This window comes from Rhinopithecus bieti, unplaced genomic scaffold (genome assembly GCF_001698545.2).
Source record: "Rhinopithecus bieti isolate Rb0 unplaced genomic scaffold, ASM169854v2 scaffold_17655, whole genome shotgun sequence".
Classification (NCBI taxonomy): Eukaryota; Metazoa; Chordata; class Mammalia; order Primates; family Cercopithecidae; genus Rhinopithecus; species Rhinopithecus bieti.
Genome location: NW_016809081.1, coordinates 773,616 through 801,236, shown reverse-complemented (window position 1 = coordinate 801,236; position 27,621 = coordinate 773,616). Strand labels below are relative to the sequence as shown.

Below are 27,621 nucleotides of genomic sequence, written 5' to 3'. Positions count from 1 at the left end.
AACTGACTACCTGCTAGTCTGTTACTGTGTTGAAGTCTATTCTGTTAGTGCAGTAAGAAGTTAAATTTAAGAAAGATTTTTAAATAGGATTAATAACAATTGTAAATACATGATAATTTTAGAAAAACTAGAATAAATATATAAAGGACATTTTAAGTCACACAAGATCCTACCACCTGGAAAGACCTACTGTTAACATGTTGGTGCCTGCTCATATATATGAAGATGTCCAGATGTATCTGGAGATTCTACATCTATATAGCTGGAGTTCATATTCCTCAATATTTCCACTCGTTTTATAATAACTATACAGTAAATTTTGATGATCTTTCCATTTTTTAATATAAATTGTATTGGCTGCAGAGTGCTCTTTCTATAGATTATCCTCTAACCAGTACCCTATTGCTAGGAATATGGATGGTTTCCACGGTTTCATTATTGCAATAATTCTTGTGTATAAACAAATTGGTGTATATATATTTTTGTACAATTTTAAGATTATTTCCTAATGTGAATTCTTTTGAAATGTAACTGCTGAGTAGAAGTGCTTCACTGATACTGCTCCTTTCACTCCTGACTTTCTCTGAGGATTGCCCATGTGGCTGTGCTCTGCAGGATTGCTTAGTCCTATAATGTGGTCCTTCACACCTCTCTCCCCTTTTCTCCTTGGTTCTGCACATACACATTCCAGCATCCTATGGCCTTGGGGCTGCTTTCTTCTTTGTGAGGGAGGCCTTTGAAAGGTTTAAACAGATCAGGGTTAGCAGTGTCTTAATTAACAACATAAAAATATCATTGCCATCCCTGCTGTCTTTTTGGCTATTTCCTATATTATGCCTACAAATTATCAATATGTCCTCAGCTTCCATCTCCAGAAGGTTCTTAAGAACTGAAAATCAGGGCCCTTTCAAAATTTCCGAATCCTAATAAGACTGTCTATTCTGTCAACAACAATATTGACAAAAAATAAAAATAAAAAATAACAATACCTAATGCAAATTCTAATGTGCTGGAATTGAATTATGTAATCTGGCCCTCAGAAATGGAATTTCTTTAGACTAATTTTAGAATGCTCTTTTAACTGGGTGTATGTGATGGCGTATGGGGGTAGGGTGTGGAGTGGGGAGAGTTTGTACATAATTGCTTAATTGGGTTATTGGTCCTAGGAGGACGTCCTTACTGATTTTTATTTGTTTTCTGTTTCACTTGATGGATTGGTGGCAGATTGGGTGTGAGAACATTAAAAATCTATAAATCCACAGAATATTAGATGTTATTTTGTTAAAACTATTCTGCACATGAGGAAACTGAGGACTAGAGAGGTAAAGAGACAAAATTTTGTGTAGTTAATTAATGTATCTATTAGATAGCGTTTTACTCTGTTACCCAGGCTGGAGTGCAGTGACACAGTCTTGGCTCATTGAAACCTCAGCCTCCTGGGTTCAAGTAATTCTCCTGCCTCAGCTTCCCAAGTAGCTGGGATTATAGGCGCGTGCCACGACACCTGGCTAATTTTCTGTATTTTTAGTAGACATGAGGTTTCACCATGTTGGCCCAGCTGGTCTCGAACTCCTGATCGGAAATGATCCACCCGCCTTGGCCTCCCAAAATGCAGGGATTACAAGCGTAAGCCACTGCACCCGGCCATGTGTAGTGAATTTGAATTCAGTTCCTTAGCCACTCTGGCAACATAACAAGTGTTGTGTTTGATAGTCACATGTTCCTAATGGCTACCATACAGGACAATAGAGATATACAACATTTTTATTATCATAGAAGGTTCTACTAGCCAACTCTGCTTTTTAACCTCTAGCCTAACACTCAAAATATTGGTTCCACTGTTCATTGAAACATTTTTTACAGCCACTGAAAGTCTTTCGTAGCAACCCTGAATATTGTAACTTTATGTGCAGACCTTTTGAAAGCAGTGCATTATTGCATTTCAAAGCCATGCTTAGGTTTATTAAAGCATATTGTAATGTCACTGTATTTAAATTATCCTCACTGGATGCATAATTACCACTTTAAGTCTTTTAATACACACGTCCCTTAATTTTGCATTTTTCTTAAACATATCAATTTGCACTTAGCCATAAATAATAGAGTGCTTAGCTCATACATATCAATGAGAATCCCCTTCAGAAGTGAAAGATTGCTTGCTTAATACCAAGAAGTATTTTGGAGAACATCAAATCCCTTGACAGATGCATGTTGCCACAACGATTTATTTTCTTCTGCTTGTAGCTAAAATAGCATCAGTTGCATTTTACTATTTAACGATATTGGAGGAGAAGGTTATAGCAAAATTATTTACAAATAGTAATTGCATTTTCCAGCTTACTTATTTCCATAAATGAGTCCAAAAATTTAATCTGGACTTGTATGTCAGGTCCAACAGTATCAATATTTTTGTCTTCACCAATCACACAAGAAGGTGTTTGCCTTTGTTTCAGGTAAAAATGTGCTAGAAGTTATTTCATGCCCCAAAATTTATATATTTCTCCATCTGATTTTGACTGCATTATTCATTGGCAAAAGAGGTAACTGTTTACAGGCTGGGATTTCAGTGGCTTCAATGCCCACCAACATCCTCCTCGTTGCTAGTTGATGCCTAGAATCCCAGGCTCAGCTTAGCCTAAAATCCCTTAGCTTTTCTCTCTATCAAAATGAAAATATCTCTAGGGTAGGATACTATCAATATTTGGAGGTAACATTTCAACTATGACTTGAAGAATACGTGTCTGTTATACAACTAGAAACTGAGAAAGAAAGGATCGAGGTGGTGATACTGATACACAAAGATAGCAATGTGAATGGGGGCAGCAAATATTTCTTCTTATGTGGAGCTCAAGGTTTGTATGAATAGATTGAAAATGAAGCTAAAGAGATAATCAATGGCCAGATTAGAGATTAGGAAGGATCCTGAAAGCATTTCTAATGCTTTTTGACTTTAGTTTATCAATGGGAAAGGATAGGGAAGAGGTTTTTTTGGTTGTTGTTTTTTTTGTTTTTTGTTTTTTGTTTTGTTGTTGTTGTTGTTTTGAGCTGGAGTCTCACTCTGTCGCTCATGCTGGAGTGCAGTTGTGCGATCTCGGCCCAGTGCAACCTCCGCCTCCTGGGTTCAAGCAATTCTCCTGGCTCAGCCTTCTGAGTAGGCTGGGATTACAGGTGCCCGCCATCACACCCAGCTAATTTTTGTATTTTTGGTAGAGACAGGGTTTCACCATGTTGGCCGGGCTGGTCTCAAACTCCTGACCTCAGGAGATCCACGTGCCTTGGCCTCCCAAAGTGCTGGAATTACAGGCATGAGCCACTCTTCTGGGCCGGGAAGAGTTCTAGGCAGAAGAGCACAATAGCTTTGTATTTGTGAAACGTTTTTGAGCAACAATATGGAGGGTAGGTTAGAGGAGAGTGGTTCTCAAGCAGGGGACACAAGTTGGGAGGCTGTTGGTAAAACTAAGGAATTTCAAATGTCAGAACAAAGATGGTGGCAGTGGCATTGGGAATGGAAAAATGCACAGGGATTCTGGAGACATTTGAAATTTTCCCAGTCTTCCCTTCTTCACCTATTTCAATGTAAATGATCACAGTATAGTCTTGAGACGCTTCCCAAACCTGAGAGGTGGCACAGACCACCCCTTGTCTGCTTACTAGACTTACATTGATTGCTGCTTCTACATCCCTTATTGAGCCCAAACATTACCTATTTTTCTGTGTTGACAAGTAACTTCTGTCCTCTATGTGCCTGATCTACTCAGCTAATATATAAGCTGCTAGAAGTCACAGACCTTGGTTACCTTCCTTTTGCATGCTCTGTGGACACATATAACAACTGCGAAGAGAAGAGTCTTGGATAGTGTTTCCCATATCTGATACATTCATTACCTGGGAACTTGGAAAAATAAAGTTTATTTTGTCCCAACATGGAACATCTGATTAAGTAGTTCTAGAATGAGATCCAGGAATGTATGTGCTTTAATTTCACCTGATTCCGATGGCCAGTTGGACGTGTTAAACTGTCGACAGAGTTTCTGATTCTGACTTTTGGTCTTATCGAATTCTGTGGTCTTACTGAGGCACTAAAATTTGAGGGCCTCAATTTTCCCATTTGAGAAATTACAACATTGAAGTAGTTGGAGTCTGAGGTCACTTCTGTCATGGGGTTTGCCTAGATGAGGTTGCTTTCTAGGTCATAACTAATTTCCCACCATAAGAGTAGAGTCTGTCCTGGGAGTAGACAAGGTAATTCCCCAAATGTATTACCTTGCATCCTTATACTAATGTTCTGTGTCTCTCCTTGGTGGGATCTTCTTGCCTAAGGGACCTCCATGTGAGGAGGCTGGGTGGGCACACAGAGAGAGCTCATGGCCAATGCCATCGCCCACAGGGAAGTGTGGTCGAGAGTCCTATGTAGAGCACCAGATGGTGGTAGGTGGCTAAGAGAGTGTGTGGAGGCTCCCTTCAGATGCCTGTGGGCCAGCATCAGCTGTGCCCCTGCCTCTTGCCAGCTTTTCGCCTACAGGACCTCCTTAATGCCTGAGCCACACCTCAGGTGTGCTGAAAGCTTGCTGATTTGTTATACAATTTTTCTATGCCCTCTTCTTCCATGGGGAGCTAGTAGGAATTTTCCTATGCTAGCCTGACAGCAAGCTCCTCCCTGTTTAAGCAGTATGGATAAAGAGTAATTGATGCTCAGTATTAAAAAAAAAATAAGTTTGATCTATTTTTGCCTTCTTGGCTGTACTTCATCAGAAGAAGTTACTTGTGAAGTTGTCAGCGCTGAGCTGGACTGCAAAGTATACTGAGGGAATGAGCCACTTATGCAGAATGAGAGGCCTGTGTGTGCTCAGGTCCTTACACATGCAACCAGCACAGAACAGGCATCTTCCTAAAACTCTCTGGATGTCCTGCCTCCAGATGGGTCCCTGTCATCCCAGATTCTGCAAGTGGATCAAGTCCTAATACCTTGAGGCATCCATTGTATGTAAGGAATTAATTTCTTCTGCATCTAGAATGGTGTTTTTTTTTTTTTTTTTTTTTTTTTGAGACGGAGTCTCGCTCTGTCGCCCAGGCTGGAGTGCAGTGGCGCGATCTTGGCTCACTGCAAGCTCCGCCTCCCGGGTTCCCGCCATTCTCCCGCCTCAGCCTCCGAGTAGCTGGGACTACAGGCGCCTGCCACCGCGCCCGGCTAGTGTTTTGTATTTTTAGTAAAGACGGGGTTTCACCGTGTTAGCCAGGAGGGTCTCGATCTCCTGACCTTGTGATCCACCCGCCTCGGCCTCCCAAAGTGCTGGGATTACAGGCTTGAGCCACGGCGCCCGGCCGAATGGTGTTATTTTTGTAGCATCCCTTGGAGAATTGAGAAAATGTCACTTTCTATGTCATGAGGATCAAGGAAAATCCCCAGCTTAAAAACACCTGTGTTAGGCTCCCCAGTCCCCAGAAGGACACCCGCTCAAGACATCCTTCCCTGAGAGCTGTATTGGACTTTCACTCACATTCATGGACTGCTCCTTCCGATGGCTTCCTCTCCCCGTCCCCTTCATTCTCACTTCTCCCACATCTTCCCACTAGTTCTCAGAGGATACACAGTGTATGTGGTGGTGAAGGGTGCGGGGACACAACTTTGATAAATATGTCTATGAAGAGCATTCAGAGAATAGGATAGATATAGCATAGTGGAAAGTAATAAGAGAAATGAAAATGAAAAGTAAAGGGCTGAGAAAGAGAGAGTTGGGAATAAGACTGGCATATGCTGACAGCAAAATCTTGGACCCAGTACCTGACACACTGCTCACCAATAGCCTAACTGGATTTTCTTCTATCCGTGCACTCCTGGGATCTGAGACTATACTGCTGAGGCAAACATAACATTCCCTGCCATCATGGAGCTTCCAGTCTAGGAGGGAAACAGATGGAATGAAATTCCCACCTGGATGCATAACTACAAATGACAATACATGCTGGGAAGGAGAAGATTCACTGCAATGAGAACATAAAAAAGGGTTCCTGGGCTGGTCTGGGGACCTGGAAAAGTTTTTCCGGAGGAAAGCATATTTGAGGAGACATCTGTAGAATGAATACATGCCATCTAAGTGACCAGAGTCAAAGGGTGAGCTGACAATGTTCTCAGATGAGTGGACAGAGGCTGTGTTAGTGGATTTTTCAGTGAGGATGAGAGTCTAAGGGGAGTAGGAGGAAGGGCAAGACTGTTCCTATGTTTTATTTTGTGACCAGAAGGAATTTACCAGAGGAGGCTACCTTAGTCCTAAAGATGTCTTCCTTTCTGCTTCCCAGCTACTGCCCTAGAGACAGCTTAAGAAAACTAGGTAGATATGTAACTGAGTTTACACTTGGAAGTGGCTGCAGTCTGCTCTGGTAAACGGGAAGTAGGCCAGGGGCTATACAGGGGCTGTAAGCCCACAGAATTCAGCTCTTGCTTTTCTGGAAACTTCCACCGAACTGAGAGTTGGAATGGCAGCTGCTGCTCTAAAGGTCATGCTCATGCCAGACATGGCTGTGCTCGTAGCCCTGGACCCCAGATGCAAGCTCAGGCTGGCACTATTTTAAAGCAAAATTATAACCCGAGAATAGAAAGGGGGTGGGTACCGGCTGGACGGGTGTAGAATGCTATCAGACCTAAAGAGGTCTCTGCTTCCTTTTGTAGTGTTTTGAAATTTGCAAACCTGTCCTACATCTATTTTTATTTCATTTGATATCCACAGGACATGTCTATTTTACAGGTGACAAAACCATATTACAGAGAAGTTAAATGATTGCCCAAGTTCACAGACCATATTCTTTTTAGTTTTCCTTATTGGTTTTCATTTACGGGTAACCCTCTAATCACAGCTCACATTTTTCATTTAGAGACAAATGACAAGAAAACTGAGATCTGAAATTCTAGAAGGATAAAGCTCAGACAACGTTCAGTCTTTCTTACACATAACTTTACTATCTCAGCTCCTATATAATGACAATTTATATCTCCCGAGAATAATCTCAAGCTGCCTTGTAAATCATCAAAGAAAGATTTAATTTAGTTCAGTCCCATTAGGTGTATTTATTGTACTCTGTATCATTGGCATGGGATACATATGACAACTCTGAGGAGACCACAATATTGCGATAAAAGGAAAAATTCATTTTTTCCAAGGTTTTTATATAAACAGGTGACCACTATATAGTCCAAGGTCAGAAACTGATAAACACACCCAGAATCAGTCAGGATGCTGGAAGTGCTGGGGGCTCCATACTCTCCTGCAACTCTTTCCTGAAAATGATGACTTTTCAAAAACCGCTCAAAAGTAGTGAAGTGCACACAAGTGAGAAGAGACCTACGTATTTCAATGCAGTAATCGAAGAAATAGCCGTCTGCTCAAGAAAGCAAGCAAGTTTTCATGACCATAACATAAAGTCAAGGCTTAACAAATTGCATCATCTCATTTGTTGTGTTACAACTCGAATTTTTATATTAAAAGGTAATATGGTTTGGCTGTGTTCCCACCCAAATCTCATCTTGAATTGTAGTTCCCATAATCCCCATGTGTGATGGAAGGGGCCTAGTGGGAGGTGATTGCATCATGGAGATGGTTTCCCCATGCTATTCTCGTGATAGTAAATGCTCACAAGAGCTCATAGTTTTATAAGGGGCTTCCCCCTTTGCTCAGCTCTCATTCTTCTCTCTCCTGATGCCTTGTGAAGAAGGACGTGTTTGCTTCCCCTTCCACCATGATTATAAGTTTCTTGAGGCCTCCCCAACCCTTCAGAACTGTGAGTCAATTAAACCTCTTCTTTATAAGTTACCCAGTCTCGGGTATATCCTTATAGCAGTGTGAGAACAGATTAATACAAAAGAATACCTTAATTTTAATTCATCGGTGTTCTTGCAATTTAAATATTCCCAAAGAAAGTGTTAGTATTGTCCTATATCATTCAGAAAAAAAAATGCTGTTATATGTTTCTATCAATCCCAAGCCCAGCAGATTCAACTACGAATTTTTTTCAATATCAGAAACATGTTTATATATAAGAACTATACAATCTGAATGCTTTAAGTGGTTCTTCTACTTAAAACGGAAAATTCTGAGTACTATTTTCCATTAGATAATATGGCAAATATGGGTAGTTTTCCCACTCATTTTGTTAATACTAATATATTACAATTAAAACATTTTTAAAACTAAGTAATAGTGTTATTTATGAATTATTTTGTATATTGCATTGAAATAGAAACACCTCTAGCGTTTTCTTAAAGTGCTATGAGTGCCATTTGAGAAAAACTGCCAGCAACCTAAGCTGCTCTGGCCAACCTAGCAGGAGTCGTCACCTAATAAACCAGGGGCTGTGAACAAGAGGCTATAATCAGCGCCATAAACCAGGAGTTGTAAAACTGACTGTGAGCAGGCCAAATCCAGGTGTGTTTATTTGGCTAATATAATTCGTATTTACACATGAAGGTGGATTCGTTCAGATGATAAAGATGTTATCCCTTAGCCACAGGCTCCCCCATTCCATAATGATGTACTCTGCCCTATGTACTCATTTATGCTTCCTGCTTAACCCCTGTGGTATGGAGTTGTGATTCCTCCATTTTCTTTGCTCAGCCCAAACTGTACTAAATCCTCTAGTTTTTTAGGGGTTTTTTCCCCAATTTCTTTCCAATATTTTGTAACTTAAAAACAGCCTATGAAGATGGAAAAGAGAAGCCTTAGAGGTTTCTTGATGTACTAAAAGGCTTTCTTTGCCACTGATGTGGTGCAGAGCTTAACCATTGCTGTTAGTCAGCAGGGAACTCATTGTCTTAAGTGTAATAGATTATGGTCCTACAACGTTCAAAATAACTGGTTCAGGCAACAAAAGCCAAAATTGACAAATGGGATCTAATTAAACTACAGAGCTTGTGCGCAGCAAAAGAAACTACCTTCAGAGTGAACAGGCAACCTACAGAATGGGAGAAAATTTTTGCAATCCACTCATCTGGCAAAGGGCTAATATCCAGAACCTATAAAGAACTCAATCAAATTTATAAGAAAAAAGCAAACAACCCCATCAAAAAGTGGGCAAAGGATGTGAACAGACACTTCTCAAAAGAAGAACAGACACATGAAAAAATGCTCATCATCACTCACCATCAGAGAAATGCAAATCAAAACCACAATGAGATACCATCTCACACCAGTTAGAATGACAATCATTAAAAAGTCAGGAAACAACAGGTGCTGGAGAGGATGTGGAGAAATAGGAACACTTTTACAATGTTGGTAGGACTGTAAACTAGTTCAACCATTGTGGAAAACAGTGTGGCAATTCCTCAAGGATCTAGAACTAGAAATACCATTTGACCCAGCCATCCCATTACTGGGGATATACCCAAAGGATTATAAGTCATGCTGCTATGAAGACGCATGCACACGTATGTTTATTGCGGCACTATTCACAATAGCAAAGACTTGGAATCAACCCAAATGTCCATCAGTGACAGACTGAATTAAGAAAATGTGGCACGTATACGCCATGGAATACTATGCAGCCATAAAAAAGGATGAGTTGTGTTGTTTGTAGGGACACGGATGCAGCTGGAAACCATCATTCTCAACAAACTACTGCAAGAACAAAAAACCAAACCAGCATGTTCTCACTCATAGGTGGGAATTGAACAATGAGATTACTTGGACACAGGAAGGGGAACATCAAACGCCGGGTCCTATTGTGGGGAGGGAGGGAAGGGATAGCGTTAGGAGATATACCTAATGTAAATGACAAGTTAATGGGTGCAGCACACCAACATGGCACATATATACATATGTAACAAACCTGCACATTGTGCACATGTACCCTAGAACTTAAAGTGTAATAAAATAAAATAAAATAAAATAACTGGTTCAAATCCAAACCACAGTCTTAATTTAAGGAAGAATAATGTTTAGACACAATTCATTGCAAGTTTAGCTGATATCTTCATAGAGCCCTTTATGGTTTGTGTTCTGACTTATGTGATAGCCTCTTGAAATCACTGTTTCTAACTCTGACAAAAATTGGCATACCAGAGGTAGTACTATAATTTTTTGAGTGATATGACTTTCAACTCAGTAATGCCAGTCTTAGGTAATTCAACACCTATCAGGTAAACATGTTCGAGACTTCAGAGGAAGATTTTTTAAAACTATATAGTTTACAATAAATTGAACAAAGTTTGGAGGGGTTATTTAAAATAACAATTCATTCTGCTTATTAAAATATTTAATAATTAAATGCTAGCCACCCTGGTATATCAGATGATTGTTTATTGGACTGGCAATTTGAGAGTAAGGGTGAATGGGTAAGTGGAGGGCAAAGAAACACAATTGGCAGTTACTGCCAAGAAAAGTTATCTTTGATCATATAAGGTCCCCAACCCCAACACAAGATCAGGTTGATCTGCAATTTCTCAATCCCAATCCTGTAATGTGAGATGTCCCTCTAGTAGGTGTGGACTATTTTGCTGTTAGTGAAATGATAGAAAGTTTCAATGTGGTGCCAAGACACAAATCTAGGAAAAATAAGTTTATATCTAACAGCAATAAAGAGAGTCTCTCTTTATCCCCCTTGGGTCATATAAGACCGAGAAATAATATTTCTAACATATGTAGTGGTGGTGATAGTGATGTTAGGTTGGGATATGTATGTGTATGTTTACAATGAGAGTGGGAAATGTCCCCAGCTGGCTAGCTCCATTAACATAATATGGTGGGTAAGAAGAAGGATCTTCCATTCACAAATTATACCACATTGACCAAGCTTCTTTATCCTCAGTCTTACTGTACTTTTTCATGAAAGTGGATACAAGAAATACTTCGGAGGGTTGCCTCTAGTGATAAATAACACAGGCATATATGGTAAACACTAAAACTATATCTGGGAGAAAATTCCATATGAGGATCGTATTGAAACAAGATAATTTAAAATCTTAGAGGATTTCATCTGGCCAATGTTTCATATCAGACTGATCCATAAGAAAATCTTTATTTATTTATTTATTTATTCATTATTTTTTATTTTTTATTATAATCCAGTCTGTCATTGATGGACATTTGGGTTGGTTCCAAGTATTTTGGAGAGGACGTGGAGAAATAGGAACACTTTTATACTGTTGGTGGGACTGTAAACTAGTTCAACCATTGTGGAAGACAGTGTGGTGATTCCTCAAGGATCTAGAACTAGAAATACCATTTGACCCAGCCATCCCATTACTGAGTATATACCCAAAGGATTGTAAATCATGCTGCTATAAAGACACATGCACACATATGTTTATTGAGGCACTATTCACAATAGCAAAGAGAGTCTTTTAGTGAGTGCTCTCTGTCTTGTAGGTGGAAGGCCACCCCTGTTAGGTTGGATTCCACTAGAATATGAATCACAGTGGACCATAGGAGGAAACACTTTTTGAAAAAGAGCTTCTTAAATCCTATCCGCAAGTCGTATGTGGCTGTATAATTGCTTATGATTACTGCAATACATCATTTTAGAAAGTATTTTTCAACTGCTTCTTTTCCCCTTATAAATGTATTATTCATATCTATATAAATAACGGTTCACTAAATTCGTTTAAAGAAATCCATTGATTCTAGTAAATTATTAGACACTTGTAACTGCCACTCAGGCAACAATCTAGAAATGCCCCACTCAGGATTTCTGGAAACTCACTCCGGGGATGAAGCAGGAACAAAAATACCATTCCATCTGTTAGCCAAACTGACTATACCAAATAATTTGGAACTTAATTACAGAGTTGGCTACATTTTCAAAATGTGATTTCCAAAGGCTGAAAGTTTTATTTAAATCTTTCTATGTTTATTTCCTCTAAGGACCATCAGTGGTGTTTGCACATTTCAGTTTTATAACCATTGGCTCTAAAGAACCCTCAGATTAGCAGTCAGACCCAGGGAAAAGAGGGAAATGGGGAAAACTATGTTCTCTCTCTTCTCCCCTACTTTTTTCTGCCCTTTCTTCATCCCTGGCATAGCTGAGAACAACTCCATATATTTTAACCTACAAATAGAGCTGTTAGAAAAACTACAGGACGCCAAGTTAAATTTAATTTCAGATGAACAACTATTATATTTTAGTATAAGTATGTCCCATGCAATATTTGAGACCTACTTATGCTAAAAATAATTTATCTTTTATCTGAAACTTGTCATTCTGTGTTTGTATTTATTAAATCTAGCAACCCAAGCTACGAGACAACTATTTTGCCAAGATATTTGCTTGAAAAAATAGGGTCAAAGTTTATCTTTCTGAAGACATAATTTTAATTGGAAAATCTGAAAGACCAAACTCTTCTTTGATCCCCCAAATGAATCATCTCTGTTGGTAGAACTTTGGGCGTGCATGAAAGGTGGTTTGTAGAGATTCTTCTGTTGGGAAAGCCTTTCTGTTGTTCTAAATTTAGAACATATAGGTGGCATTTGTTCCCTGTACTCACACGCCTGGCAGAAGGAGAGAAGGAAGGAGGAAAGCCGTAGGATCAAAATGCAGTCACTGTTTTATTTTATTTCATTGTTTTAAAAACTTTTAACCATAAATCTTGGAATGGGTGGAGAGGGGAGAAGAAGGTTGTAACCTGACAACTTCACCCTTTTGGTTACTCAAGCCAAAAATCATGGAATCAATTTTTCTCACATTCCAAATCCAGTTCAGCAATAAATGTTGTCAGCTCTACCTTCAAAGTATAAGCTGAATCTGTCCATTTCCTACCACATCCTTTGCCAACAAGCTGGTCCAGGACACCATCATTTCCCACCTGAAGTATGGTAGTGGCCTCAGTCTCTCTCCATTTTTCACAATTGCCCTTTCAGTTTACTCCCCACACAGCATCCCAATTGATCATGTTGAAATCTAAATCTGAGATGTCACTTAAAGCCTTTAAATGACTGCCATTTCACTTAGGTCAAGCCCTAAAAGTGACCTGTAAGGCCAGCTCCACTCCCCTCCATTCTGCTTCTCTGCGCTTATTTCCTGTGATGCCTCCCCATCACCCTTCTCCTGCCACACTGACCCCCTTGCAAATCTCTCACTGTATCACAGACACACTCCTACCTCAGGAGTTTTGCAATAGTCTCCTCTGCTTGCAGCAGGTATCTGTATGCTTTGCTTCTTTGGTTCCTTCAAAGTTCCATTCAGATGTCTCAATCTCAGCAATTGCAGTCACAGTCCTCCTCTACTCCCTCTTTCTTATGCTGCCTTTTTTTCTGCATGGCATGTGTCTTTGTCAACACTCTACCTTTTCCCCGTTTATCTTGTCATTGCATTTCTCTCCCACTAGAATGAAAACTCTGTGGAGATGCAAGATGTGTTGTGGCTCTTGCTTATTCTAGTTATTACTGTATCCCAATGCTTAGTGTCTGGCACATGGAAAGTGCTCCATAAATATTTGTTGAATGAATAAATCAATAATATTTTTTAAACAAATTGCTTTTGGAGTTAGACACTTATTTGGAAATAGCAGAGTCTTAAAAGAATGGATATAGGACAGGGTAGCTGTAATGGCAGGGTCACATTTTGCAGAATATTCAGAGTGTGGTAGCAGGAGATGAAAATGGCCAAGACAATAGGGGACAGTTGGATAGGCAGGTCATTATGAGGCCTTTGGTTGTCTGAAGAAGTATTGGGGATGCTTTATAATTCAGCCAGAGACTGTCCTTTTGCAAAATCAGACTCTAGAAGTATCCGTTTATCATCTCACTATGAAAGTAATACTCTGCATAGCAATAGTCTTCATTCTGGAGCTCCCTCATTTTTCCCAGAATCTGGGAAGACATTAAGATAATTTGCTCTGGGCTGTGAGGAACATATACACAGTGTATTATGACAACTGATCTTTCTGTCACTCTTTTCTGCTTCTATTCTTCTAGTCTCAATTTGAAGACCCTTATAACATTGCTTCCAGAAATATCTTCCTAAGGAACTAATCAATCCATATTATTGTCTAGCTTTTCAATTAGCATTTTTTCCTACTGGGGATAAACTCTACCTCCCCCTGTTTTCCCATCCTTGTTTTCCTTCAGTCCTTTCTACAGGCTAGCTACACTGAGCTTCTGGACATTTTCATATTGTTCTTGTCTTTTCCTACTCTCTAGAATCACCTCCATTGCCTAGAGAAGTTCCCAGCTCTCAAAACTCAACTCATATGTCAGCTCTTTGGAGAATTTTCTTCATTTCTCTTGAAGGCATTTACTGGTCCCTCTTCTAGGATTTCATGATGCCTTGCACATACCTTTGTTGCAACTGACCTTATCATACTCTAATGATTTGTTGACATATTTGTCATTTTCAGAAGATAGAGAGAGCATTTGTGTATCTCTACCATCAATTATAGCATATAGAAGGTAGGCAATACTTCGATGATTATTAAGTCACGTTAGATAATTTAGTTTGGAAAGTTCAGAGAAATTTATTATTGCTCCCTTACATATAGTTCTCTGGTGATACTGGTTGTTTTTCTTTGTTCTTCATAATAACCTCCCTTAAGTCAAACCCCCCATGACCTCTTGGTCACATGAAGATGTGTTAGTTGAACCCTGTTCCAAAACTAGAGAGAGCAAAATGTCTAACAGTAGCTCTTTTGTTGATCATACCAAAAGGCAAGACAATCATCAACCTGCTTACTCTCAGGATCTCCCACATTGGTCAAACCATGTCATTACATGTTGTCAGGCTTCGAGAAAAAGCATTCTTCATTTTAATTCTTTGCATGATTAAAGTCATTCAATTACCATTTGATTTAATTAAAAGGCTTTTATGATTTAATTTTAATGAGAGGAAAAATGATTAGTCATTACAATGATGATTGAATGATGATTTTTTTATTATTGCAGTAGATAACAGGAAAGAGCCTTTGAGATAAGTTTTGTAATAAAGAATCCTTCTGGTAGTCAGTAAAATGTGTTATCAGTAATGAAAAAGGAGTTGTTGATATTGTTAATTAATAAGTGATGAATTAGTATGGAACCTGACACTTCATTTACTCCAGTAACAGTATCTCAGGAAATTACAGAGAATATTATTCTGTCACTCTTAACAAGAATTTTTCACAGAGAGAGAGAAAGAGAGAGAGAGAGAATAAATATGTGTAAGCTTCCAAAGGGAAAAAAAATCTAAATTGTAGTTTAGCACGCAAGCAAAACTAATTGCTTAAAGAAAATGCATGGTATATATTATGGCATGTTGTAAAAATATCAGAATTTACTTAATGACATATTATTTTCTCTCCTTTTTAAAATTAATAACTGATACTTTAAGTTATATGTCATAATATTTCCTTGTTGTGAATTTCATTAGGAGATTTTTTTTATTCCCATCAATGACATCCTTTGGGATGCTAAATACCAACTTTATAATGAAGGAAAATAATTTAGGCAATTAATGTTGGAAATTTAAAGAAAGCTACTGTAAGTGCATATATATTTAATAAAACTTGTTGGAATTATTTTTCCGATACAGGAAGAGATAGTCTGATATTCAATAAATGCTTGATTATTTGGTTTTAGGTTCTGATATCAATAATTCCATATGAACTAGGCATTCCACAATTCAGAACTATTGAGTAGTTCTGAAACAAACTACCTGAAGTTAGCACACACCCCACAGAATGAAAGCAAAGTCCTTCACAAGACTGTCCCCACTTCAGATGCCAGACATAAGTTTTGGGTGTTTGTTCTCAAGCCACTTGCATTTCTGCCCAGCTGAATACAAATTCCAAGCTGCTTCATCTCTACCTCAACAGGAGGGACTGTAACCCAGTTCTGACACTACCTAGAGTGTCTTTGTCTGTTTATGTTGCTATAAAGGAAATACCTGAGGCTGGGGAATATATAAAGAAAAGAGGTTTATCTGTCTCATGATCTGCAGACTGTAAGAAGCATGGTGCCAGCACCTGCTTCTGATGAAGGCTTCAAGGTACTTTCACTAATAGCAGAAGATGAAGGAGAGAAGGCATCCCATGGCAAGGTGAAGGAAATGAGAGAAAGAGGAGGAGGAGGAGGGACATGCCAGGCTCTTTTTAACGACCAGATCTCACAAGAACTAAGAATGAGAACTCACTCAATCCCATGAGAATGGCACCAACCCATTCACAAGGGATCCACCCCCATGACCTAAACACCCCCCCACTAGGCCCAACCTCCAAAATTGGGGATCAAATTTCAACATGAGATTTGGAGGGGACAGATATCCAAACCACATCGCAAAGCCCAGACTCCACAGGTTGAAGACAAAGTCCTTTACAAGACTGTTGCTACTTTAGACACCTCTCTAGAGGGGACAGTTGTAGGTCTTAAGGCCACCCAAGCTTCTGAGAAACTGAAGAAAAATTTGGAGGTTCTGACAACTTCTTTGGTTCCAAAACTTACTAGAACAATTCACAGATTTCACAGAAAAAGCTAAATTTAAGATTATAGATTCCTTATAAAAGGTATACCCCAGGAACAACCAAATGGGGAAACTGTGTAGGACAAGGTCAGGGAGGGGTGGGGGTGCAAAGCTTCTCTGTCTTCTCACTGTGGAATCTGGCCACATCACTCTTTCAGCAGATCAATGTGTTTGTCAGTCAGGAAGCTCCACAGAGCCTTGAGTTCCGAGTTTTTACTGAGGTCTCATTACATAGGCAGGGTTGATTAAGTCCTAATCTCTAGTCCCTCTTCCCTTCCTGAAGGTAGGGCTGGCCCAAAGTTTTAATTGTCTGATTGCATTATTGCTGTTTCTATGACTGGCCACCATCCTGAAGCTACCTATGAATCCCACCATGAATTGAGAGGTACAGGGAGTGAACATTGTCAGTACAAGTTCAGGGAAAAAGAGCTAAGTGGGGAAGGATTTCTGGTAAAAAAAAAAAAAAAAAAAGGACTTCAACCTTGAAGCATGTGTAGAAACTGGATCTTAAAAGGAGAAAATAGGGACCTTCTTGGTTAGAGGAACAAAATGGGAAAATGTGAGACAGAAATGTTTATGGTATTCGTGGAGGTTTATATTTCCTTGCTTGAATATTTGGTTATAGGGAATTATTTTTCCCTTGAGTAGACCTGTTCTATTCTTCATCACTCCTTCTGCTAGACAGTTCTTCTTTGTCATCAACCAAGTCAACCTTCTGGTAATTTCTCCTTAGAGCCCTGTTCTGCCCTTCATGAAACAGTTACTAGAAGAGAGACAGTGTATTTCAAGGCCTCTGAGTGTCTACTTCCCCCGGGTTAAGCCAACCTAATTCTTGCCCCCATCCTTGAGTCCATGTGGTTCTGAGTTCCCTATTCATTGATTTGTCTTTCTGGATTGGGTGGTGGTTAAAAGTGTGTTTTGTGACATCAGAGAGATTGGGGTTTGACACCTGCCATTGTCCAGGTGCATACATTAATTAACCACTTTGAACCTCAGTTTCCTCCTCTATGAAGTGGGGATATTAATATTTCCCTCATACAGTATGGTAAAAATTATATGAAACAATGTAGGCAAAGCGCTTAAGACAGCACCCCAAATATAGTAAATATTTAATGTATATGATGTATTATTAAGGGACTGTGTCTGTTAGCTTTAGCTATAAAAAATAATAAAATAACCAAAAAAAAAATGCTCCCAAACTTTAATATCTTAAAATTAAAATAACTCATGATTCTGTGTGCTGGCAACTTGAGCTAGGCTCAGCTGGAGAGTTCTGCTGATCTTCGGTGGGCTCTTTCATGTGTTTGCCACCTACTGGTGGTTGAAGTTCTCACTCATGCTCTGGTGGTTGATTGGCTGCATCTGTGATTCCAAACAGGTGTTTTTGTCATCCATCCAGTCAGTCTGGTCTAGGGTTCCCAGTAGCATCCAGAGGGCATGTCCTGCTGCACAAGTGTTTTCCAAGTACCCATTTGTGTCATTTTTACTACCATCCTATTGGTGAAAGAAAGTCTAGAGTTGCTGCCCCACCAGCAAAGGTCATGGACACAAGGAGAGGGGAAGAATGGCGTGGCTCATCTGGCAGTCTGCCTTGGACTAAAATTCTCTTTCCAAAATACTATTTTAAAGGTGCTAGTGTTCATGACTAGCCTGAGTAATATAGTGAGACCCTATCTCTTCTAAAAATTAAAATATATATATATTAGCTGGGCACACCTGTGGTTCTAGCTACTTGGAAAGCTGAGGCAGAAGGATCGCTTGAACCCAGGGGGTTAAGGCTGCAGTGAGCCACTGCACTCTAGCCTGGGCAACAAAGTGAGAGTGTCTCTTAAAAAAAATTGTCAGTGGAGAATGGATTGTTATATTGGAGACTGAATTTGGTTTTGTCCCCTGGTACATTAATGACTTTCACGTGTGTGTGTGTGTGTGTGTGTGTGTGTGTGTGTGTGTGTGTGTGTCTGTGTAACAGAGAGAGAGAGAGAGAGAAGTGAAGAGATGAAGAAGATGGAATAATGAAGAGAAACTAGGAGGGCCAGCCTGGAGACACATTCCTGAGGCAAGAGGCCTTGACAGCCTCATGCCATCTGGGCAAGAGAACTGTAGGAAGGCCTGCAGCTCTGGCCAGTCCACCTTTCCAGAACTCTAGGCCCTGGTGATATAATAGAGAGAAGGGCCACTAGATTAGTTCTAGAGAGTTATATTTCTTTCATTTGTTCCCTCATAGTGCAAAGACATGTTGAGTGTTTTCTCCAGGATCGGTACTGGCCTCGACACAGTGTCTAGTGCTGCCACTACGATTTTCTGAGTGATCATAGAAAAAACATTTTTCTTTTACATCTGTTTAGCAAGGGCATTAGTTTTGTTGATTTCAAAGGCATCTTCCAACTGTGATATTGTACAATTATACAATACTATGCTATTTATTTTTTTCCCTTTTAAAGCTTACTCATTCTCTGTCCTGTCTCTTCAGCTCTCAACTTATTGCTTTGATGGTACCCATCAATGGGCAGAATGAAATACTGACCACAAGAAAGATTGCATCAATAGAGTCAATTTCTGTGGGCAGAGGACTTTTCATGGTCCCAGCATTGTATTACATAGAGAGCCTTGAAATATTCCTTGCCCAAGTGAGAGACAATGGTCAATGCATGGAGATTTCTGTGTCATGGCCTGGACTCCTGGGAGATTTCCCTGATAAAAATAGGCGATTGTCTCACCCTAAAGTAGGAATTGGGCTTTTTTTTTCTATTTATACCTCTTCTAAAATTATACCTCTTCTAAAACCAATATTGTCATATTGGTTAAATTTGGAGTAGGAAGAACAGCATTAGCTATGGGATGTTATGCATTTACTTACCCTCTGTGAGTCTCGGTTTTCTCTTCAGTTCAACAACACTCATCTAACAGTGCTGTTGTAAGAAGTAAATGACATAAAGTTCAATACATGCTAAGGTCAGGGCCTCTGTTCTTGTATGACTTCAAGTAATATTTGTTTTCCTTTTGTGCCTTTACCCCTTTACTGAGCTGATCAAATAGGATCTTGTGTGCTGGTTGCAGCACTTTGTAAAGTACAAAACAAATAATGAATTATTATTATCAGCACCAGCACATACTCCAGGATTTGAGAAATACCAGAAGATTTTCATTGCTCAGAGGTACCCACCTGTGTTAGAGACAGCACTGGGGATGCAGCCAGGTTTTTGCCTCCAGTTTCAAGCTTTGCCAACTGCTGCTTTCTGCTCACTGTTGACCCACTTCCCTGGGGACGTCAACCCATAAGTGGGTCTATACATATCAACTTAAGTTCTGGAGTCTTAGGTAGGTAATGCAACAAAAACATAGGCACCTATCCTTGATTTAAGCTGTTTAGAGAATGGTACATTTCAATCAATATTTCAGCCCAGTGGCACTCAACTTATGGGAGGGATGGCTGACCTTGGACTTTGCATAATTTTGTGCTGATCTTACTCACCTTCTATCTTTTACCTCCTGAAATGGATTTGCAAAAGACTCTCAGATAATCATCCACCCTTATTCAAGGTTTTGCTTTCTGCAGTTTCTATTACCCACAGTAAAGGGTGGTCCAAAAATGTTACATGGAAAATTCCAGAAATAAACAACTCATAAGTTTTAAATTGTATGCTATTCTGAGGAACATGATGAAATCTTGCACTGTCCTGCTCAGTCCTGTCTGAGACATAAATTACCCTTTTGCCCAGCATATCCACATAGTATATGCTCCCTGCCTGTTACTGTATAGGAAAAAAAAACATGGTGCATATAGGGTTTGACACTATCCATTGTTTTGGACATCCACTGGGGGTATTAGAATATACTCCTGCCAATAAGGGAGAGACTACTGTATTTCTGAAAGGCGTTTAGTGAACACAAAATATTATTTCCTTTGGTGAGTTGATTTTCCCCTTGGTTTATTTTGAAATGCTGCAGGGAAACGCCATCATTTCTCTCTGCCTTCTCAAGAGAGCCATAAAATGCTATTGGCTATTAGCTAAAATGCTGCCTCTTGGTTTCGTTGATCCAAAGGGATTGAGATCCCCGGGGTGACCAGAGATTAATTAGACACAAATTATATTCAGAAATGTCCCTGGATACTTGCTTAGGATCTGTGTTGTTAGGATGGTGCATTGTCAAGGCTCAGGCCAGGGTTATGAGCTCACTGGAAATTTAAAGACTAAGTCTGTTCAGCCTGTGGCATGCAGAAGTGACTCACTTCTGGAGGTGAAGTCTTTAGAACTCATAAAAACGTCAGCTTCTGAGGGTTTAATCTGGGATGCACAAGTTAGCTTTAAAGGGGGAGAACTTGAGAATAAGGGATTTAATCACTGAAATAGGTCATTAAATGCTTTTAAGAAGTTATTTTCTAAAGAGTGTCCATTAGTGTCTATGGGTATAGTCAAAGGGCAATTTCTCCTTATGTCCTCCAAGTCTTCATACAAAAGCACCTCCCTTTGCTGTGCATTTATCTTTATTCCCCCTCTATTTGGAGCCCCTGGTTCTTCCTTTTTTTCCCTTCATTATCTTCAACTGGACTGACTGAGAACTTGCATATGTGGTGTTAAATTCATGCAACTTCAGAAAAGATATATTGAAGCAAACCCACATTATGAATTTTGCAGTTGTATATCTGATTATAGTTTAAAAATTACTATTAATGAAATTACTTAAATATAATACTAATAAAGGAATACAAAATTATTATTGATAAAGGCTATGTATTTTTAAAAAATATTTTCGAGTATATATGGTTAGTGTAATATAATGCAGTAAATTCTCTTATCTTTGCAACATTTGAATGGAATAAAGAGAAGTAATGTTAAAATCGAAAGATAATAGGTTTTTGGAAAGTTTTTTTTTTTTTTTTTTTTTAATTTTCACCTTGGAATAATAGAACTGCATGTTCATCCGGCATTGTAGTAGGAAAAGCATGTAAGTGCATCCTTCATAATGATGCTAGCAATTGTTTCTTATGAAATGATCCAGTGGATCTTGCTGTCACTTTTCTTCTGGGAGTCTTCTATCAGCTAGTGATAAGTCACAGGGGAATGCCAATGGGTTCTGCCACACTAGAGTCTTAGGAAAGGCAGCTTAGACCAATCCCAAAACCTATGAACCACTTCTACATAAGTTATATTGTCATTAACTTCAAATCATTTCCCTATTATTTAAATGTTATTTATTGCTATTTTTTAAGTTTAAAACTTACTTTTCTTGGGCAAATCAGATTTGTAGAATGAGAAAAGCAAGTACATTGTCCCTTAGACATGATTTTTTGATGGCCCTTGGCAAAAAATATGACAATGTAGGCCTCTCAAATGAAATGTCTCATTACTTAGTTTTGGTAACATAGTACAACTCACATTTACTTCTCATTGTGTAAATTTTCAAATTTAAACAGAAGTAGATAGAATAATACAATGAGCCCTCCTATAGGTATTACCCAGCTGCAACAATATCAACCATGGGCAATCTTATTACATCTAAACCACTGCTCCCTGCCTCCTACTATTTTAAAGCAAATCTCAGATATATAATCTCATAGTAAATATGCATGTGTTTAATCAATAATAGAAATGTACTTTTAAAATGTAGTCATGTGGCACAATTGTTAATCACAACAACACCTATTGCTTACTAGTTGTGTCTTGCAGTCTTAGAGCTGAGCAAGCTTCTCTAGATGAGTAGACCAGTACGCATTTTAAAACCTGATTTAAAGGGCACTCCAGATGGTTCAAGTTTTTTTTCAGAAAGAAGTAATAGGTAAATAATGGATATTAAAATGAGAAGATATTGGTCAAAATCAGGCAAAATATGGGCTAGTGGATCCTCAAAGTAATAAGCAAAGGAATGACAAGTTGCAATTTTTCTTTAAAAGGGAAGCAATTTTATAAGAATTAAATTAAAGAAGGCAGAATTTTGGAGATTGGGGTGACATTTAAAAGTCATGTAAATCAACAAAATTTAGGATATAGGTAATTCTTTAGGACAAATAACTAGGTTTAATCATCAAATAAATTGCAAGAGGGGAGAAAAAGAGATGAGTGGTAATTGAAAGACACTTAAAAGACATTATCAACCAATGATAGTATGAACCCTGTTTGGATTTTGACTCAAACAAACTAAAAGTCAGGGTGCAGGGAGGGGAGAGAATATCAGATATGTTTGAACACTACTTGGATATTTGATAATATAAAGGAAATGCTGGCTTGAGGTGATGGATATGCTAATTACACTGATTTGATAATTACAAATTCTATATATGTATTGAAATATCTTTCTGTATAATTATTACACATCAATTTAAAATATAAATTTAAAAAATAATCAAAGGACAAGTAACGAGATAGTGTTGGTGTGTGAGACCTACATACAAAGGGAGTAACCTTGTATTAATAAATGCAGCCTCAGAGATAGAACCTGCACGTGTTTAAGTTTTCAGTAAGTATTGTTTGATAGGCTAGGGACTTACCCATTTTTCTGACATTATTTCAATGGGAAGATGTCTCATAAGTTACAATAGATGATAATAGGTTGGATATGCCTCTGCTTCACCCTAATGCAGCTGAGGGAATCTGGAAAGAGTGCCCTTGTGCTCTCCTAGAGCTGGAAGGGCAGGCAGCTAGTCATGCAGGGAGAAGGACAGTTCTCCAGCCACTGCATATGCTGAACATACAGGGAGAGGAAGAATAGAAGATGGGAGGATAAAAGAAGGGTAAGGAAAGGAAGAGATAAGAAAGAAAGGGGATGGGAGGAGAGGGAGAAGGAGGAGGGAAAGAAAAGGGAACTGACCACTAATAATTATTGAATGGTTAATTCCACACATCATGCCAAGTATTTGACTTGTATTATCTCAATTTCCCTGATCATGAACAATTAATGTGAGTAGAATGATTCCATTCATGGCAATCAAATTGGAAGAGATTCTGCCTTCTTTCTTCAGCAGCAGTGGCAGCAAGAAGCATTATACATTTAGTGGGACTACCCAAGTTCTTACTGGATTATTTTAATTTCTTAATAAAAGATTTGATTTTTAAAAATATGAGGATAGTGAATTAACAATTGAATGGAATTACTAGCTAACTTTTTGGAGGATAAGGGACCCTAACTCTGGATAGTAAAATACCACCAGCTAACACTCTACTCCAAAGGCAGAAGTAGTGCCAACTTTCCCAGGCCAGTCAATTTTCAAGTAGTCAGTAAAGGAGTAAGTTTAACAACTGTCAAGATTTTGGTTGTAGTTTTCAGCTCTGAGCCCTATCCAGAGCAATTCTTCCAATCTTTCCTTCCCTTGACTGAGCCCAAAAAGGACAGAAGTGGTGGCCTTTTCTCTATCCATCCTGATACACAGTGGTTCAAATCAGTTTCCTCTTTCATTCTCTTAATGAAGAGCATTGAATGTGGTTCAATGCAGTTTTCTCTTCATTGTTGGGTTTTTCCTCTACTATGAACCCATCAACGCCATCCCTCCTATGATCTCTGACATTCAGTCACTTTTTTTTTTTTTATCATCTCTGAGGATTCCTCAAATTCCTAGTAGAGGCAGGGCAGGATTCAAACCTGTCCCCAGGGAAATGACATTTTCCTTTTCTCTTGGGATATTCATTTGCCTCATCATTTTAGCTTTCCACACATCCCTGTCTCTATCCCACTCCATCTAGAATTTTGTCATATTGGTTAAGATGATTATGCTCGCATAGATATATAACTCACTTTCCAATGGTTGGATAATAGTTGTTTATTACTCCACATAGCAATAGGTCTAGAGGTGGATCCCCCAAGCTAGACTGTGGGGCACAGTAGAGTCTCTTTCCATTTTCTGCTCTGCTATCTCACTTAGTCCTAGTGTTTGTTCATGGCAAGAATCAGGAAGGTTGTCTGTAGGCCAAAAGGGAGGATATCTTTCTTGTAGACATCACTTTCTTTTTTTTCTGGAAGTGAAATATTACTCAGAAGTTTCCAAGTAGATGTCTGTCCAGCTGGTCAGCCATGACCTGACTTCATGGAAGCTGGCAAAACCAGACCATGATGTTTTTAGCCTTTATCATGGCAGCAGATTGCCATTATGGATGAAGATGGTGGGGAATGGCAATTGAGTAGACTGCCAGTAGCATCTACCACACTGGTATCTCTCTTATTGAATTTTCATTCTCATTCATTCTAGAAGGAAGAGATTCTTCCCTCTTTCTTCAGCAGCAGTGGCAGCAAGAAGCATTATACATTAAGCGGGACTACCCACATTCTCACTAGATTATTTTAATGTCTTAATAAAAGTCAGTGTCATACTCAAATGTGTCCATCTCTGGTGACAGTCAACTAACACTTTAAGATCAAGCCTGGATGTCTTGACATTCTTACCTCAGAGTGATTTATCTTTTCTTCCAGGGGATCCATGGAGAGGTGAATGGTCATCTTGCTTCTGGTCTTTGTACAAGGGTCATAGTCTGGGGACCAAGTCATTATTCCCAAAATGTTCCTTTATTTTGTCCCAGTGAGCCCACTGGATAAACAGATAAAACTCAGAGAAGCCAGGTCTCCCAGTGGGAATGCAAATGAATGTCCCTTCAGAGATGTTCATCAGACAATCAAGTCTGATGTAGAATTAAATGGTCTTCTGACAGATGAGCCTTCAAATATGAATTGATACAGAATACCAGCAACATTTCAGCCACTGCTATTCACATGTTGTTAGACAGGCATGGCTTGTGTGATAATAGTCACTGTCATGGGTATAAAATTCCCTATACAACAAAGGTAAAAACATTTCACTTGCCTTTTTACTTTCTTTTCAAAATTGCATCTAATCCACTTGATGCTCCCTCTCACCAGGGAAATTGACTGTCAATTTCCATAAAGATTTTCTGGCCCGCGGTGGTCAAGCTGTAATCCCAGCACTTTGCTCTAGACGGGCGGATTCACAAGGTCAGGAGATCGGAGACCATCCCGGCTAACCCGGTGAAAACCCGTCTCTAGCATAAAAACACATAAAAACTATGCCAGGCGAGGTGGGCGGGCGCTCTGTTAGTCCCAGCTATTAGAGGTTGAGGTCCAGAGAGAATGGCGTATAACCTTGGGGAGGATGAGCTAGGCAGTGAAGCTGAGATCCGGCATGCACTCCAGCCGTGGGCGACAGAGCGAGGACTCCGTCTCAAAAAAAAAAAAAAAAAAAAAAAAAAAAAAAAAAAAAAAAAAAAAAAAAGATTTCTTACATGCAACCCATGTCTTGATTGTGCAGTGCAGTGGTCCAGAGGGCCCAATATTGTTTCAGAACTCTTAGGAATGGTGCTCTGATCTTCAGGCCACCTGATTTCCACTTACCTCTCATTGTCTATGTCCACAAGGTCCCTTGAATGCAGGCAGAATTGCTGCTTTATGCTATGTTTGGTTATTGAAGTCTCTTCTGGGGATAAACCCACTGGTGGCCATGACCCAGCCTCCTAAGGAGCCCTCCATACCCATTCCCCTGTGTAGTCTGCATGTCCAGCAACCTCCTTCAAGTACTTTCTTCTGTTTTTTTCCCCCCTCTGTGAGATGATATTCTCCTCAGAGGGCCTTAGGAAACACTAGTCTGGACTCTGTTCTTTGTATGATGAGTGTAGGGGAAGGATATAAGAGTGGTGAGTTGTTTTCTCACTAACTCATCCTGTTATAGATAGGATACATTCCATATTGAAATGGAATAAAATTAGATTCTGGATTGTCCTGGTGATGAAGTAGCTACTTATATCAAATCATCACATGCTGTTGAGCATTTTGCTGGTGCACTTAGCCAGTGCTTCCCTTTCACTTGCCTGCCTCCGTGCTCTTGCACAATGTGGATTGTGCTCTTGGGAGACCCTTTCCTTCCATTCTTCATGTCAAATCCCACCCACCTAACTAGATGCAGTGTATAGTCCACCTTCTTCATCAAGCCCTATGAAACTTCTCACACATTCCCTGAATTGAGGAAACCCTTTCCTTAGCTGTATCATTGGAAGACTTTGCTACACCTGTGTCATAGTAGTCATCCTATTCCACCTTTGGTTGTCATTATATATGTGGATGTTGTACCCTTTGTATTGGTATGTAAACCCTTTGAGAGGAGGGCTATGTTTTCCTCTTTGTGCTTCATCTTCAGTGCTTAGAAACTAACTGAATTGAACTGACACAAAATAGTTGTCCCCTGACCATAAATAGTATATAATGGGACACAAAATATATAGACATGGTACATAAGTAAATTAATGATATGAGCAATGAAAAGAGATGTCCTGAACAGTCCACAGTTGATTGCTAAGGACAATGACTGTCCTTAACACCATCTGATGGTAAGAGGGAGGACCACGGTGAGCTGAGGGCGTCAAGAAAAGCCTCATAGGTGTCTTTACAATTTGAAATAGATATTGTGTCATCATGAAAATTTTACTGAGTAGAAAGAAAAGGAGAGGACAGGGAAGGCATGGAAATAGAGATAATGATAGAAATGACTTAAGCATCTTTTGGTTATTTTGGGTACATCAGAAAGACAACCACCTTCCCCCCTCCCATGATACCTTACGTTTTCATCAAACTTTAAAACTTATAAACTGCTGTCATATATACTGCTTTATATGATTCATCTAGTGTGGTCCATAGACTGAATTTCATTCCATTGCAAATAACATTGTAAAGGAGATTCACGGTGTATAGTCAAAATGGACTCCATTGGTAATAGATATGCTTGGTACCAAAAGTAATGATGACGAGAATGACAATGACAGTGATGATACTGACGATAGTAATGACACTTACTGAACACTCACTGTGTGTCCAGCATGTGCAAAACATTTTGCACATATTAATACTAAATCTCCCAATACCTTCAAAGTAGAATTTTTAAGCTATCTCTAGATTAATAGGGGTTGAGTCATTTGTCCTGCATCACACAGCTGGTGTTCGGTAGAACTGGGACTCATATTGAGGTCTATTTTATTCCAAAGTCCAGTCATTTTTCATTCCCGAGGGCCCTAAAGGCTGACAAACATGACAAAGGGAAGAGCACAAATGTCATCTCATGATATGTGCTTAACTCACACCTTCGATAAGGTATAAATGTAATCTGCATTAACCAGCTCAAAGTTCAGCACCAGGTAAAGGCACTGCATTTACTTAGTGCTTCCTCTTATTTGCAAGTAGAGATATGTGGACTTAGGCAATTACTTCCTTAGTTAATGA

At 39.2% G+C, this 27,621-nt stretch overlaps 1 protein-coding gene across 5 annotated transcripts in view; it reads left to right on the top strand.

The window, feature by feature from the left end:
* The window catches only part of CTNNA2 (catenin alpha 2), a 1,170,559-nt gene that overhangs the window by 761,304 nt on the left and 381,634 nt on the right, over positions 1–27,621 (top strand). The window lies entirely within an intron of this gene.